The sequence below is a fragment of the Cavia porcellus genome, unplaced genomic scaffold (genome assembly GCF_034190915.1).
Source record: "Cavia porcellus strain 051 isolate PalLab524CR breed Dunkin Hartley unplaced genomic scaffold, mCavPor4.1 scaffold_20, whole genome shotgun sequence".
Lineage (NCBI taxonomy): Eukaryota > Metazoa > Chordata > Mammalia > Rodentia > Caviidae > Cavia > Cavia porcellus.
This window is the reverse complement of record NW_026947503.1, coordinates 58,857,371-58,873,776: the sequence shown is the minus strand read 5'-3', so window position 1 is coordinate 58,873,776 and position 16,406 is coordinate 58,857,371. Positions and strand designations below refer to the sequence as shown.

The window sequence follows — 16,406 nt, the reverse complement described above, 5'->3', positions numbered from 1 at the left end:
TACCAAACAAAACACTTCAAGATTTTCAGTTCAGATGATAAAAGATCTTTTAAAAAATCAAAGAAGCAATAAAACCAAAACATATTTTCAAATATGATTTAATTCATTCAAGAATACTTTTAAGCTCTTGCTGTGTGTCAGACATAGTTCTGTGTATTGACCCCCTTAACCCTGTGATAACTATTCACTGAAGGAACTGTTATTATCCCTGTGTTATAGATAAGAACATGGGGCAACAGTAAGATATGTTGACTTGCTTCCTAATCTCACAACCAATAAGTGAAACAAATAGGATTTGTAGTCTAGCTCCAGCGCTTGGGTTTATAACCAACCTTAGACACAGTTAATGCCTCATTTAAGCAAAGATTTATTGTCTAAAAGGTATGTATTTCTGGGCACAGTGGCACATGCCTGTAATCCCAACTACTTGGGAGGCTAAGGCAAGAGGATTGCCGAGGTAAGTCTTGGTCTTAAAAATTAAAAAAAAAAGGGCGAGGGTTTTAGCTCAGTGGCTGAATAGAATATCCTTGGGCTCAATGCCCAATAATGCTAATAAATTGAATGAATGAAGTATATACATATTACTAAACAGAATGAAACTAAGTGACCTGAGCAACCAACTGAAGGGGAATCACAGCAGACAAAATCCAAGGAAAGCATAACAAACAACTAATAAAGGTAAAAGCAGAAATAAGTAAACTAGAAAACAAGCAAAGAAAATGGCAGCACTAATAAGGTATTCTAGGAACTTGATCTCCTGGAGGGTGGAGGAGGAGAAGAACTTAAATAATTTTATACAAAGGCACAAAGGAAAAATGTTGATGAAATAAATAACCAAGCATAAAAGAGCTGATGAAAAGAACTCTAAGGTACAATTTTGGTCAACTTTTTACAAAAAGTGTTTAATATGAATGCATTGGTAACTTCATAGGGAAATACAGTTATCAAAAATGGTCTCGGAAGACCCCTCAATTAAAACATCAGAGAAGGTTGTTGAAGAGACTCCCCTAAAGAGCATCAGCCTCAGATGTCTTCATGAGACAATTGTGATAAACTTCTAAGAAATAAGATTTTCTATTCTGTTTAAAGTGTTTGAAATGATAAAAGCTTTAAAATTATTTTTATGGTGCTGTCATGATATTGGTAGCAAACCTCAACAGATAATATAAAATAGCTTCAGAGAGTTCAAAAGTGTTCTTAAAAATGAGATGCCATAAGGAGGGCTTATTCTAGGAATTCTAAAATTATTCAAGCAATTTTCTACATTAATGGGAAAAGCACAGGATTAGCTCCATAGATGTTTAAAAGATTCTGTATACCCAACATCTGCTTTTGGTTAGAAACTTTTGGAGAGAGGAAAATCCTCAGGCAAAACCTCTGAAGTATGAAAGCAATGAAGAAGGTTTATTAGTTCAACATACAGAGGTAAGAATGGTGCAGTAATATAATTTAAAGTCAGAAGACGAATGACATATTGAAAAATATATTCGTAACTCATCACAGACAAAAGGCTAATTTCCTTAATTTATGAAAGTGTTTCTACAACAACCAACCAAAAAAAATTGGAAAGTGGTGCAGAATATGCACAGCAATTTCAAGGAAGGGCATATAAATATCTCTTAAACTTGAGAAGATGCTTCCCCTCACTCAGCAAGAAAATGCAAGTTCAAACTGCAGCGAATTGCAATTTTCTTCAATTAAATAATCAAAGTGTTGAAAGTAATGATAAAGTTCCCCCGATGCCTGTATGGCAAGGCAGGTGCTCTCACACGATGCTAGTGGGAATTGTATAAACTCATATAATTTCTGTAGAGAGCACATTAGTACCGTTGATCAGAATTTTAGATGCGGGTAACCTAGCAGTTCTACTTGTGGAAATCTGTCCTACCGAAGAACATGTGTGAAACAGGTGTGTATATAAATAGTCATTGCAGCATTCTGGTTAAAGCTAAATGTTGGGTACTCACTAGAAAACTGTTTAAATTGATTGTTGAATACTATATAGGCTCAAAAAGAACACAAGAGCTCTTTATATTCTCTTTTTTTGGTACTGGGAATCAAACTCAGGAACCTTGTGCTGTCAGGTAGACACTTATGCCACTTAACTAAATCCCTGTCCCCTGAAAGTTCTTTATATTCTGATATGTAAAAACCTCCTAGATCTCTTGTAAAATTAAAAATGTAAGCTGCAGAAGAGTGGTTGTTGTATGCAACATCTTGCTTCAACATGCAGACTACATATGTGTAGTATTTGTATATTTATAACCACATGCCATCTTCCCTAAGATGAAGTCACTGGTAATCGTAATTGTCCCTAGGGAAAGATATGAACTAGGAGAAAAGTTACTTTTTTATGTGTACGCACATGCCATGGGTCTATACTGCCTACTAAAATATTTTAGGATGTAAGCAAAAATATACAACAATATACCTGGGGAACAAATTATTCCTGTAAAGAGAATCTTACGTGTAGAATTTTTAAGTTGTAAAGGACCCTTGAAGTTTATTTTTTACACTCAGTTTTCAGAAAGTGCACCGCCGCCGACTGTGATGATATGCATCTGTACTCCCAGCACTGGGGTAGGCTGAGACAGGAGGATGGAAAGTTTGAGCCAGCTTGAGCAGTTTACCAGCTTGAGGAGTTTAACTAGATCCTGTGTCAAAATAAAAAGGGCTGGAGATACACTCAGTGTGAAGGCCCTGGATTCAGTTCCATAGACATATATTTATATGTCTTCATTATGTAGGTCATTTTTAGCATCTTAGTTTTGGGCCAGGCTGTAGATTAGAACCATATACTCCTAAATTGAGTGGCTCCGAATTATTGTGTATTTTAAATTCCTTTCCTTTTTTATACTTGTTCTTCTGTCAGTATCAGATGCAAAGCATCAGTTTTTCTCCTATTGCCATTGTCCTGTGCCTAACATCCCAGCCTTCTGATCCACCAAGCACCAGGGATCATACATGCGAATGTGTGTGGAATAAGAGGTTGTAAGTTTGGGTCTGTGCCTGATGGCTCCCTGTGAACGAAATGCAAATACTCATAGGACGTGAGCTTTGTGTTTTCTCTTGTGCCCGTTTATGGATTTATTTGCTTTTAGATACTGTTCCAGGAGTTGAGAATTCTGGGTCAGTGACCCTTGGAGAAAGAAGTTATTACTGAATTTCAATTGTTGGAAAATTGGGGTATGTACCCACTTATAATTTCTAACTAGTCCTATTTAGTGAAGACTATACATTCAATACATAAATATCCCATTCACCTTTACTGACTTCTGCTCAGGAGGTCTATAACACCCTGTCATAAAGATTACAGACTGAACTGGGAAGCTGGGTTTATGGAGAGGTCAAGTGAAATAGGGAAAGATCTTGATTAAATCAGAAAAGCATTATTTATATGATAAAAAGAACAGTTAACTGGAAATTCTAGGCAACTCACAACTTTTGTCTCTCGAAAAGTCAATCAGAAAAAGTTGTTTCTGTTTTAATCTTTATTATTAAAATGTTTCTATGTGATTTCCCTCCATTTTTGCATTCTGGATATCTTCCTAAAAGAATTAAAAGCATCATACCACAGTGATACATGAACACCTATGTTTATAGCAGCACATTTTGCTATAGCTAAATCTTGGGTTAGCTTTTGATAAGCATAAGTTGATAAGACGGATCAAAGTGTTTAGTGGCAGATACGCAGCAGTGTATTTGTAAATTCAGATAACTTAGTACAATAGGACACTGCTATCAATATTTTTTAGAATTCAAGAAAGGTTTTTAAATAAAATAGCTGGTAGGAATTTTTTACTGATTTTATGTCAAGTTTAGAGACAATATTATAGTTTAAGTCAGGTTTTGTTGGTACATTTTAGATATACATAATGATCACAGTCATCATAGAACATTTGTACCTGTACATGATATAACTTGATTCCCTTCCTTCAACCTCTCCTCCCTCCCCATTTACAAAAGGTTTGTTTCCATTTTTCTTTCTTTTCTCATTTTTGAAACTTTTTCTTTTCTCCCTCCCTCCCCATCCCTTATTCCACTTCGCATTTGAACATTTTTTTCCAGTTCATAATACCTAATATACATTTTGGTCCTTATTTACACTTTCAGTTTCTCACACAGGAGAAATGATGCAATCTTTACATGTGTGTCTGCTTTATTTTTCTTAGGACTATAGTTTCGAGATGCCTCCATTTAGCCAGAAATGTCTCCAGCTTATCCTTCTTTATGGCTGAGTAGTACTCCATTATATAACAAAACCACAACTTCTTTATCCATTCCTTGGTTGATGGGCATTTGGGCTGTTTCCAAACTTTAGCTATTACAAATTGTGCTGTTATAAACATAAGTGTGCATGTATCACTGTGGTATAATGCTTTTAATTCTTTCAGGAAGATATCCAGAAGAATAACTGAGTCAAATGGTTTTTTTGAAGAATCTCTACACTAATGTTCACGGTGAATATTGTAGTTTTGAACTTCCTAATAATGGCAGTATCCTTTTAGTAGAGAAATCCTACCTAAGTTTTACCTATTTCAACCCGGTTAGGTTAAAGAAGTGACCATGGAGCATATAAATAGAGTGGTTTTTGTGGAATTGAGTTAGTCTAAAGCCCTTACACAAAATGTTAGTTACAGGTTTGGTACAGGCCAGTAGTGTTACCTTCTGTTCTTCTCCAACACCGGTGCACAAAAAACCAAGTGCCTGATGCATTCCTTCTCGTACCTCCTCTATGACCAGATTCAATAGAAAACAGATTAAATGAAGTAATGCCCATGTCGCTTAATACCATATCGCAGAAAATAGTATTTTATTTACTTATTTATTACTGTTACCATACTGTCTTGTTTTGAAGGTATAGCATTATAATTTTTGGTTTTGATGTCAGTTAAAAAATTTACAGTAAGTTAGGGGGTCCACTGATAAGTAAAACTACTTACTAAATATCCCCAAGCAGGTAACTGGTTACTGTATGAGTAACAGTACAAAGACAGTCTTGAAAGGTTATGCTATAATTTCTTGTTTAGCATGGGAAAGTATCATAAATTGATCAAAGAGAAACAGTGTATATAGTACACCTACTTTTATGAGAACGATTATACGCACATACACAAAATGAGATGACATAAGAAAAATGTCAAAATGGGTCTTGTTAGGATTAAGTTTGGCAGTAACAAAGCACTAAGAAGCGGTGCCTTCAGTAAGATAGGGTTTGTTTCACTTTTAGGGAGTCCCGAGGGAGGCAAACTATGCCTGAGGTGTGAGTCATGGTGGCAGGAAGCCAGGCTCTGTCAGTCTGTTCTCTCCACCCGGAAAGCTCCGTCCACCTTGTCTGCGCTCCTCCCCCACTCAGCAGTCAGCTTGTGTTCTTGTTACAGAAGTGAATGTGCTAGGTAATCACACAATTCAGTGGAGAAAGCAACTTGCTTTCATTAAAATGTCGTGGTAATTTTGTTTACATTTGGAACGCTTTAGTTGATTGTTAATATGCGTCATCTTTTAATCGATAAAACAAGCAGATGTAGAACCGTGACATGAGCCTAAGACTGTCCTCTCCTGACAGCTCTCTCTGATGGGACCTGTCTTAAACTCATCCTTAACCAAGTCTCCCATTTAGGCGCTACCCTTGTGGTAAGAAGCAAGTATTAACTGCCTGTTGTTCCTTCCCTGTCCTCTAAGGTCACCCTAATCTCCATTTGGCACGTGTGGCCTTTTGGCAGATGTCTGCCCTTTTTTTTCTTTTTTTGCTTTCTTTTTTTTCCTCACCTAACTGTCTCATACTTAAAAACCAATCTAGCTACATGATCCATTCCATTTAGGCACTAAACCATGAAACTCTTAATTTCTGGGCAACTATTCATTAGGATTGAGAGTGCGTGTTACTTGGTTCCTTGGAAAGGAAGTTGAAGGAAAAGAATACCTTATTAAAAACAAACTGAGCAACACTGCTTTCCTAACATTTCAGTCTATCCTTCAGATGGCTCCTGGGGAGTCCCCGGTGTCAGTGGCACAGGCAAATCAAGGCCGCACTCGCTTTACTCCGCCTGCCCCAGCCAAAGTGAGGGCCTTCCGTTCCCTGGAGAGTCGGAACGGAACGGGAAGTCCTCAGTCTCCCTGACCCTCCCACCCCACCCCTGCTGACTCCGCCTGAGTCTCAGTCAAGGACATCTCATCCCCGTGGTCCCCCGGTTCCATGTGCCTCTTTCCCAAGCCGTTTTCACGTTCTCTTTACCAAGCTGATGGTAAACAGCTTCCAGCTGTTCTTGTTCCTGTTTCCTCTCCAGTATCTTTTATTTGGTCCTATGAATATCTTTCAGGAAAACACATTTGCTCGGGTCCCTGTTTTTCCTCCAACCTTCAGGGACTTCTTTGTGGAAAAGAAAACTCCATGGCCTTTTTAACCTGGCCTGACTTTTCAGATACCTACTTCTCGGCCCCTCGTTCTGTATGTGGAATGTCTCCAATCCCACACTTGGGCGCCATGCAAATTCCTCCTATCTTTGAGGTCCTGATGCACTGCCACACCCACCGTCACCCTGGGTTCCTGACGACCTGTGTCCTCCTCTTTGAGTGTCCTCATCACACGGTATGGAATGGTTGGGTCACTTGGCATCTCTGAGCGGTGAGCTTCCAGACGGTGTGGTCCTACATGTGAGCCCTCCACATTTGTCCCAATACTTGGTCTGTAGGGTCACATTAAATCAAGTGAAATAAAAGCAAGCACATTCACACCCTGAAAACAATGCCAGGACATCCCAGGACACTTGGTAACGAGCTGCAGACTGAGCAGTTCAAATCAAGCTCCGAGGAGCTGTTTCCCACTCGTGCCTCCCTGGCCTGTCCTTTGTCGGCTCCCCCAGCCCCCTCTCTCTTTCCTCGTGATTGTTCGGAAGCGTCCGCATAGCTCAATCTGTTAGGCATGCTGCTTTCTCGGCACCAGAAGCTATGGTATGTAGCACGTGTGTGCACACACGTGTAAGTCTTTTACCCTAAACTCCAGAAATAGAGCCGGACATACCCACTTAGAGAACGGTGAATCAGAGAAAAACAGGCAACGCAGCGGGAATAAACTGGGTGATTATGTAGTTTGTGAGTTTATATTTGATCCTTTCAACTACCTTGTGAAGTGTAGGCACCATTTCATTATTCCTGTTTTACAGACGGGTTAACCAAGGCAAAGAGAGAGAAAGTAGATCATGTGTCCCCTTAGCTAGAGAGCTTGGATCCGTCAACATCAGCCTTAATCCAGAGATAGTGCCTCGAGCACAGCAAGTCTTACAACGCTGTAAGGAGACACACTGTAATTATCGCTTGCCGAACAAAGGTATCTGAGGAGCAAAAGAATGTTTTAGTCTGAATTTGTGTGCGTGTTTGTGTGTGTATGAGCACGTGTACGTTTTCCCATCAATGATTTAATTCCAAGGGTCATAGTAGGTGTGATACTCCTTTTGGACTTGGGCTGAACTTCAAGGACTCCCTTGTTTTCCGACACACAGTATACAGGAAGGTTCAGCCGTCTCCTTTTCGGGTCCTGCGCTCCTGTTTCAGTCGACAACTCCAGACAGTGCTTCCACCTGACAAAATGCTATCCCCTGTAAATGCGCGAACACAAATCATCAGGGTTGCTTTCTGCCCCTCTGCTGCCAAAAAACAGCCCTCAGAATTCTGGTGGGAAGACAAGCTGTTTACAAAAGATCCGTTAACCAACAGTGTGAGCTGTCAGTGAGCAGAGCCTTTGGGAGACTGCTGGTCTCCCCAGGAGAGGGAGACCCCTCGGGCTGTGCACAAACCCCTCCCTGCCGCCCCTTCTTCCTGTGTTGCTTTCTGTACCAGCTCACTCTCTTGATTTCCAGCTTCTTTATGTTTAAACTCGAGGTATATGCTTCATTCAAATTGCTTACATCTCTCTTCACCCACCAAGACTTTTCCTATATCTTTGTCCTAGATACATGTCTTTTATCCTAGGTCCAAGGGAAACCCTAAATTGCTTACAGGTTTGAGAAAATCTGAAATCAAGCCAGGCTTTGAGAATACGCACAACCTGGCTATGGGCCAGCTCTTCACTGTTTCTGTTAGCTGAGGAGGCTGGTCAGTGGGCAAAGAGTCCAGCCAGTCCTGACCATGCCAGGGAGAACCCTGTGAAGGCTGCCTCAGGCTCTGTGGATGGGAAGGATAAACAAATCCTTGCACAGGGTGCATCCAGAACTGAGTTGTCAAGGTCACTGTGGTGCAAACAGAAAGCACAGTGTCAGTGTGTCCTGGAGTCTGGACTCAAGTGACCTTTCTTGGCAGTGTCTATAAAGAACACAAAGCATGCTGTAACCTCCACTGCTGATATGGGGTGCTCTCCTAGCAGTTTAGTGAAATCTCCAGATCTGTTTCTGTTTCATGTAGGTTGCTTTGAATGGGGAGCCAAGCTTGTGTTTTCTGTGGCCTGGATCTTTGCCCGGTGTGCTTTGCTCCTCCACCTGAAACTGACCTAGAATGCTGTGATTCATTAGTCCCACAGTGACGCAGCCGAGGCTCAGAGGAAATCGCAAATGGTTTTCGGCTTTCTTCCGATGGGAGTGAGAGACACAGACACATCTAATCTCTCCTTGAGAAAGCTACTAGAAGTAGGGGTAAAATTTCAGAGAGTGCCAATAGCACTTTCTTCATTAATGTGCCTGATTTTCTGGGATGGTAATAAGGTCTATGTAGTTTTTCCCTGTCCTCAGCTACAATATAGGTAAGAAATATTAGGGGTGACTAAGATATATTTTTTAATTACCATACTAGTAAAATTTTAGACTTGTTTTTTAGTGGGGATGTCCATGAATATACAGTATAGCATATGATATGTTCTGATGTACTATTCCATAACTTTGATACTTTTTTAAAAAGTAGACAGCAGGCTAATTTGTCTGTAGAGTTTTTATCTGGCTTCAAAATCCGCCTTGTCATTAGTAAATTTCACTTACTGGTTTTAGTGAAGACAGAGCTGCACAATGGTTGAATTGCTGGCTATTATATTTGTTTAACTGCTGTAAAGTAAGTTTGCAACAATAGATGCTTGCACTTAAATAGGCCTGGGGAGCACTGGGCCCTATCAATCATGCAGACATTTCCCTCCTGCTGTCTCCTCTGATGGACAATTCTGCTGATGTGGATATTCAAAAAGAAGGGATCAGGAAGAACAGATGATGGATAAAGACAATCTTCTGTCTTGAGAGGAAATCGGAGAAATCCTTTTAAGGAATTTCTTTGTCATGGTGTCAGAAGATTAATTATGCTCGTGTGAGAACAGCTTTCTCATTGGGTGAAAAGAGACATTATCCTTCTGACTTGTGACAGAAGATTTTCAAAGAAAGAGAGTTAAAGATTTCAACTACTCTGAAATCTTCTTATTCTGTTGTCTTCGAAGAATCTTCCAAGACCCTTGGATTACACCCATGACATTGTGATAGTCAAGGCATCATAATGAATCAGAGGCTTTTGTTTTAAGCAGGACCCTAATCTGTCCTCATTTGGATGCTTTCAGAGCCCCAAACACTGAAATTTGTACACCAGCTTCTAAAATAATTTAGAGCACAGGTGAGTATTTATTACATGCCAGGAATGATATCTTGTTGCAGTAATTGAAGAAGTACTTCAGTACAACCAAAAACTCATACATCAGATCAGTAAACACAATTTTTAGCGAAGTAATAATTGGAGAAGATATCCTTTTAAAACTTAAATTTTTAATTGTATGAGTTAATTTCATTGAAAATTGGGATAATATCAAAAATACATTCCTGAGCATAACAAATCCTGTTCAGAAAAACCTTTGAAATTGAAGGAGGGGAATGGGGAAGAAATAAGTTATATCATATACAGGTACAAATTGTCTTTGATGAGTGTGGTCATTACGTATATCTAAAATGTACCAGTAAAATCTGATTTTAAAAAAGTTACAGAATACGTTGCATGAAACATGATAATGGTTTCAAATAATTTTACTTTCTAGGTAACTGAAGTCTCAAAACTTTTTAGATTAGTTAAAACATATTGCTTAATATCCTGCCTTTTAAGTAATATACACTAATCTGATTCAGGCATAATTATAAATGTCCTCTGTTTTGCTGCACTGAAATACATTAAGATCTGCAGGGGCCATTGAGGTAATTCGTGGAGAGCGCTTTGCTTCTATGCTAAGTGGCCTGAACAGCCGTATTTTAATTTTCCGTGTCACTTTTTGTAGAAATAGGGTCTCTCCCTTCAGGTGAGTTATTCCTACTTGGAACCTGTGTGTCATATTGCTGGTAAACTGCTATTTTGCTTTATTCCTAAGAGTGAGCCTGTACTGGCAAATATTCCACTATAAAGACTCATTTTTTTTTTTCTTTTATGTCCAGGTACTGGGATGGTTTTCTAAGCTAAGCCGTTGAGATTGCTCAGTAGTCTGAGATCTGAAAGGCGGTATTTATGAGAGCCACACGCATGTGCAGATGGCTGGGTCCGCGTTCTCAGGACTCTGTATGATGGATTATGTCAGTGACTATCACCAACAGCATATTTTTTACATCAGAGCTTTCAGAGTAGGTCTGCAGCAGCTGTACCACACTAGAGTTGGCAACAATAGACGCTTGCTCTTAAATAGGCCTGGAGAGCGTTCTACCCTGCCTTTTCTGGGGTCCCAACACAGCTGATGTGTGTCTTGTTCTTAAGTAAATACTAGGAGATTGCACAGGGTAAATCATGAAAATGAACATTAAATTAACTAGCTGATATTAGTGTTTTACAGATTTTTTTGGTGAGCATTTGTAACCAAGACCAAGTGAGTAAGTGATTTTTTTTCTCGAGGGTCTCACTATTTTGTTGATACTATTGGGCTCAGCCCCCCTCTCGCTTCAGCCTCCTAAATACCTGGTACGACAGGTGCACCCACCACATTCAACTGTGACTACCACTGTAACCCACATCTGACGTGATACTTAAAGCTAAACATGAAGAATTCTTCAATTTTAAGCAGGATTTATGCTTTCATAGACTACCAATTCTATTTGCAGCTCTTAGTTTTTGAAGGCGATAGTTTTTATGAAGTGCATAAAGTTTTTAAGAAACAATTTCAGGGAATTAAAACCCCAGGGTATTAATGCAGTCCTTTTTCTCTGTGTTGATGAGTGAGGGAGAGATGATTCTGCTGCTTTTTGTCTCTCTTTAGAGAAGCACTCATGATGCTTCTCTGCCCCCTCTTTGAGCAGTCTTGGAGAGGGCTGCGATTAAAACTGAGGGTAATTCGTCTCAGTGACACCAAACATCTGAACAAGAAGTTTCCTAATTAATCAAAAATACAGCTAGTTACCGAAAATGTTTTTCTCTTTGTCTTTCTGACCCTGCCATTAAAAGAACAATCAATTTATCACCCACCAGCTAGACGAATTAAGGGGAAAAGAACTTCCTTAACCCTTGCTGAGCTTTTCTACATAAAAGTGGGTCTTTCGTACCTAAAATACTTTACTGATGCCCCATTAACTTCAGTGATACTGTTCCCACCCTCCCTGTGATAAGCCCGGCAGGGACTATTATGGGGAAAGGTGATGTTTCATTTTCAAACTGGACGTATCAATGCATAACAGGGGAGTTCACCTAATATTTTGATCCCTGGCCTTTTTGATAATGGAAATACTCCTGGTTGGTATATTTTCAGTATGCGATGGATATCATGTTGCATTTTATATTATTCATTACTAATATATCATACTTTCATCATTAAGAGGAATGTTTCAACAGTTTGTTAAAAAAACAACAAAAAAAGCAAACATAGTGTGTGTCTTTGGACATATACCAAGAAGGTCTTCGTTCCAGAAACAAATGATTTATCAGACCAAAATAATGTGAAAAGAGAAGTAAATCAAGGACAAAAGATGTTTTTCTTTGGCAATTTTGTTTTAAATGTGAAGGCTCTATCACCCTGCCCCTTTTACACAATGATTAAATGGGAACATAAGCCAACCCAAGACGCACAAGTTTCTCAGCTATTGGATGTTGAAGTGAACCTTCTGAAGACCTTGACTGCAGTCTCTGTAGTGTGTTTTGCCTTTCTTAAAATAATTCCCTTCATGAATTGTTCTCCATCTGAACAGTCCGAATGCCAGAAGAGCAAGGCTGCCCTGACCTTCTCTCTTGGTCTCCTCTGCTATTGGCTGGTTTCAAAGGTTAAATTAGCTATAGATGAAATGTGATCACTAGGGACTTGGTCCCTCACCAGCTCCTCCTTGAAACTGCAGTATCCCACGTTGTTCATTAAAGAAAGACCAAAAAGTCATTCCCTGAGCAGTTTGCAATGGGAAGCCACCACTCCCTCTCCTTTCTTCTCACTTCTAAAGACACACTAAACAGAAAAATAAACTTTACTTCCCCCATCAGGTACAACGCTGCCTCTCTTGTTGAAAGTTCACAGGCTCCCTTTGCTGTGTCTGAGGGTGCAAATCAGGTGTCTCCCTTCCTTCTGCAAGGTATCCTGTGTGACCACCACAAGGAAAGGCTTTGACTGCTTCACCAATAGTCCAGTCCCACCATTACACAGGCGAAAAACAGCCCTCAGCACTGGGGACGTCAGATAGCATCCAAACAGGGCCTGTGACAACAATGCAGTGAGAAACGTGAAGAAGCAGGCAGATTTTGCACTGGGTTCTTCTCAAATCAAGTGACATATTTATTTCTGTGTGTGCACTCTACTTAATGTAGCTACTTTTTCAATTCATACAACAATTCATCTCCCTCAATGGCACACACTGACTTTGGCAACCTGGAGCAAGATGTCACAGGCAGCAGGGCCTTGATTTCAGAGGCACATGGGTATTTATTAAGCACCAAATCTATCTTGACATACGTCTCCCATGTTGTTCTAGCCTCGCCTCCACCCTTCTGTTCTCCTGGACCAGTTTCTCAGAACTCCCCTCCCTCTTAGCATCCCTTCTAGAGTGAAGTACTTTAGCAGCTGGAACTCAGTCATGTCGGGATTGTCCTGTTTAAGTTCTCCATGAATAGAGATGTCAAGTATCCCTTGCAACTTCCTCTACTTCAGAATTGAATAGAGCTGATGCCTCTCATTACAGAGTTGAACATTCTTCAGTGTTCTTTAGGAACATACACCCTCTTTGTAAACCAGGATCCAGGATTGTTCCAAAAGCTTGGTCCTGGGATGGGGGATGGCAAGTCCGCCTCGCGAGGGGGACAGCTGCTGCTCCCATGGCCCAAAGGCCTTTCACACTCTTCTGCTCGGACCATAGTCTTAGAGAAATTCCAAGCATGGTGAACAGGATGGCAGAGGCTTAGAAGGTACCCTGACTGATTTGTTCCCATTTTAAAGCACAAAGCAATTAATTCTCCAGTCCTAAAGTCAGTAAGGAGCCCTGCGTGGTAGTGCACACCTGTAATCCCATACCTGGGAGGCTGAGGCAAGAGGATCACTGTGAGTTCAAGGCCACAAAGTGAGTTCAAAATTAGCCTGAACCATGTAGCAAGACGTTTCTCAACAAAACGAAACAAAACAAAAAGTATCTGGTCGTATTGGTCTCAGCAGGAAAGGTCAGTAGTAATTCCAACCAGATTTTGTTTTGTTACATCCAGGTCTAATGTATCAATGCTGTATAGTTGCTGGATCCAATGGGAAGGTGTTTTCTATTCTTTCTCGCTCACTTCACATCCCTTGTCTCTTGATTCTCTGTACCCATGAGCACTTGTTTCTCTGAGCTCCTCCTTCCTAGGATTCTCTTGCACTTCTTTACTTTTTGCTCTTTCTACCACCTTTTGTCACAAGCCTACATGCCTGAGTTCCTTTAGAGGTTCCATCTATATTTCTTCTCAACAAAGACACATACACCGCCCCCCCCCCCAGGATATTAATGTGGGAGATTGTAAAGGAGAGTAAAGATTATGTCCGTGGTGGGACTTAACCCAGTCCTTTTGGGTTACCCCCACTCTCACCCCATCCTTTGTATGCTAAGCATATATCTGCAGTAAGTTTTAAATTTATCTTATTAGAAAATTTGGGGGCTGGGTGTGTATCTCAGTGGTACAAAATGTGCTATGGGTGAGGTGCTAGGTTCAATCCTTAGTGACCTGCCCGAAGACAAGTTTTGAAGTAAAAAAAGCAAATAATAAAAGTTGGAATGTCATTGTACAAAATCATATGGTAATGGGTAAGAATCTCATATTCTTTTACCATCAAGTCTCTGGTAAATCAGGAATAACATGAGGTATTATTTCCCCAAATTGAAACCAGTTCTTTTTGTCTGACAGCAGAAGTCTCTAAGCAGGAATTTTTATAATTTGTGTAAGTAAAGTTATGTGTATCCAATCTAACATTTGTTAGTTCTCTTGAGTTTTAATTGAGTTTGATTAGAGCTTGGACTATTTCTCGTATTCTTTGCCTAGACAACAAAGAACACAGTACAGTTTAGCTTAAAGAGCCCCAAATACCATCAAGGTATAGAGTTTAAAGGATGTGGGTTTGAATCTTGCTGTCTTTCTTGTACAAGTCATTCTTCATTTTGGTGTCTGCTTTTCTCATGTAATGAATGCAATAATCCCTACTTTACGGTGTCATTGTGAGCATTAAATGAAGCAGAGTGCATGGAAGCACCCAGGGCAGTGGCAAGGTGGTGTTTAGATGTTTTGGATCAATTTAGATGCCAGTTGCATCCAGTGATAATTGAAAAACCTCTTGCAAACTTAGATTGATAGGTCTATTATTTTTGACAGCCTAAAGCAATCACATTGTGACAGAGCTCTAGAAGCCAGGCCTTATAATTGTGCTTTCATCCTCATCCTCATGCCTTTTTCAGCAGACACTGTGTTGACAGTGTGGATTGCAAACTACCTCTCGCCCAGTTACCTGGCCGAGCAGCGAGGGGTGGCTGGTTTGTGTACATAGTTTTTTTTTTTTTTTCTTTTACTTCCTTTGTTTGCGTAGGATTCCTTCTAGTTCAAGCCATGCTCCCCACTCAGGACTGATAATATATGAAAGTAACTGTGACCCCATCACCACAATCCCTCAAGTAGAAGAAATGCTAGGTATCTGTAGTGTTAGGGGGGCTATTCACACACTGACTAATCAGGTGCTTCATGGAGGGGACTCCTCTGCCCACACCCTCTGAGATGGGAGTGTTGCCACCTCACAGATCACTGTCCTCAGGCACAAGGTCGGAAGAGGAGAGCGTGACTCAGCACATCCTGCACTGTTTCTGCAAAGTCGTTCTTGGCCCTACCGGGCTATCATGGAGCAATGGAGGGAATCCCTAAGTCAGTGGAAGCAGGCATTCTGGGCTGCGGTCAGCAAATAAAGAGCTGTTGTTGAAAACACCCAGCCCACTGACTTGGCGGATCGGTTTCTGCAGCTTGCCTGTCTCTGACCCACAGCACTAGCCAGGGAGGCTTCTGTCAACAGAACAGAGTTCCTGTTCCTCAGCCAGACTGAAAGGTGGCTCTCTGCCTCGAGTCCTTGATCAACGTGCTTCCCTTTAACTCTTTAACTGCTGTGGTTGACTTGTAATTTTTAAAACTTAAAGGAGTGGTGAACCCGAAATAGTTTGGAAGTTTAGAGTCCCTAAACTTTCCCAATATTTTTCTACCTGAACACCATGGAAATCAAAGTTTTCCTCTGGCCTAGACCAGCTTGTTAGAAATAAACCCGCGTCAGTGTGGCCCTACTTAGGACCCTCTTAGCATATAATAAAACAATGGAGGTGCCTGTCAGAGAAAAGTGGGAGCCAAACTACTTTCCTTCTTCATGCAGGATGATTATGATAAACAAAACTAAGAAGGTACGATGAGAAATTAGCTTTCTGAAAATAGAAATTACAAGAAAAGGTTCTTGGAAACTTAACTATAGCAGTTAGACAAGAGAAAAAAATAAAAGGACTAGAGATAGGAAAGGAAGAAATTAAACTATTGTTACTTGCAGATGGCATGATACTCTACATAGAAAACCCCAAAACTCCACCAAAAGACTTCTAGATTTAATAAATTCATTACTGTAGCTAGATACAAAGTCAGCATTCAAAAATCCGTAGTTTCCCTGTACACTTATAGTAAGCTCACTGAGACAGAAATCAGAGAACACCTTTCACAGTAGCATCCAAAAAATGAAATACCTAAGGGTGTAAAGGACCTCTGTATTCAGAATTACAGTACTCTGATAATGGAGACTGAAGAGGATATTTAAAATGGAGAGATAGCCCATGCTCTTTGATAGGAAGAACCAATATCATGAAAATGGCCATACTTCAAAACTGTTACACAGGTTTCTCAGATGTATACAAATAGCAAATAAATATGTGAAAAAAAATGTTTAACATCACTGGTCATTTGAGAGATGCAAATTAAAACCACACTGAGATTCCACCTCACCCTAGAAAAAATTGGCTATTATCAAG

At 40.2% G+C, this 16,406-nt stretch overlaps 1 protein-coding gene across 8 annotated transcripts in view; it reads left to right on the top strand.

The window, feature by feature from the left end:
- The window catches only part of Greb1l (GREB1 like retinoic acid receptor coactivator), a 223,124-nt gene that overhangs the window by 77,081 nt on the left and 129,637 nt on the right, over positions 1 to 16,406 (top strand). The window lies entirely within an intron of this gene.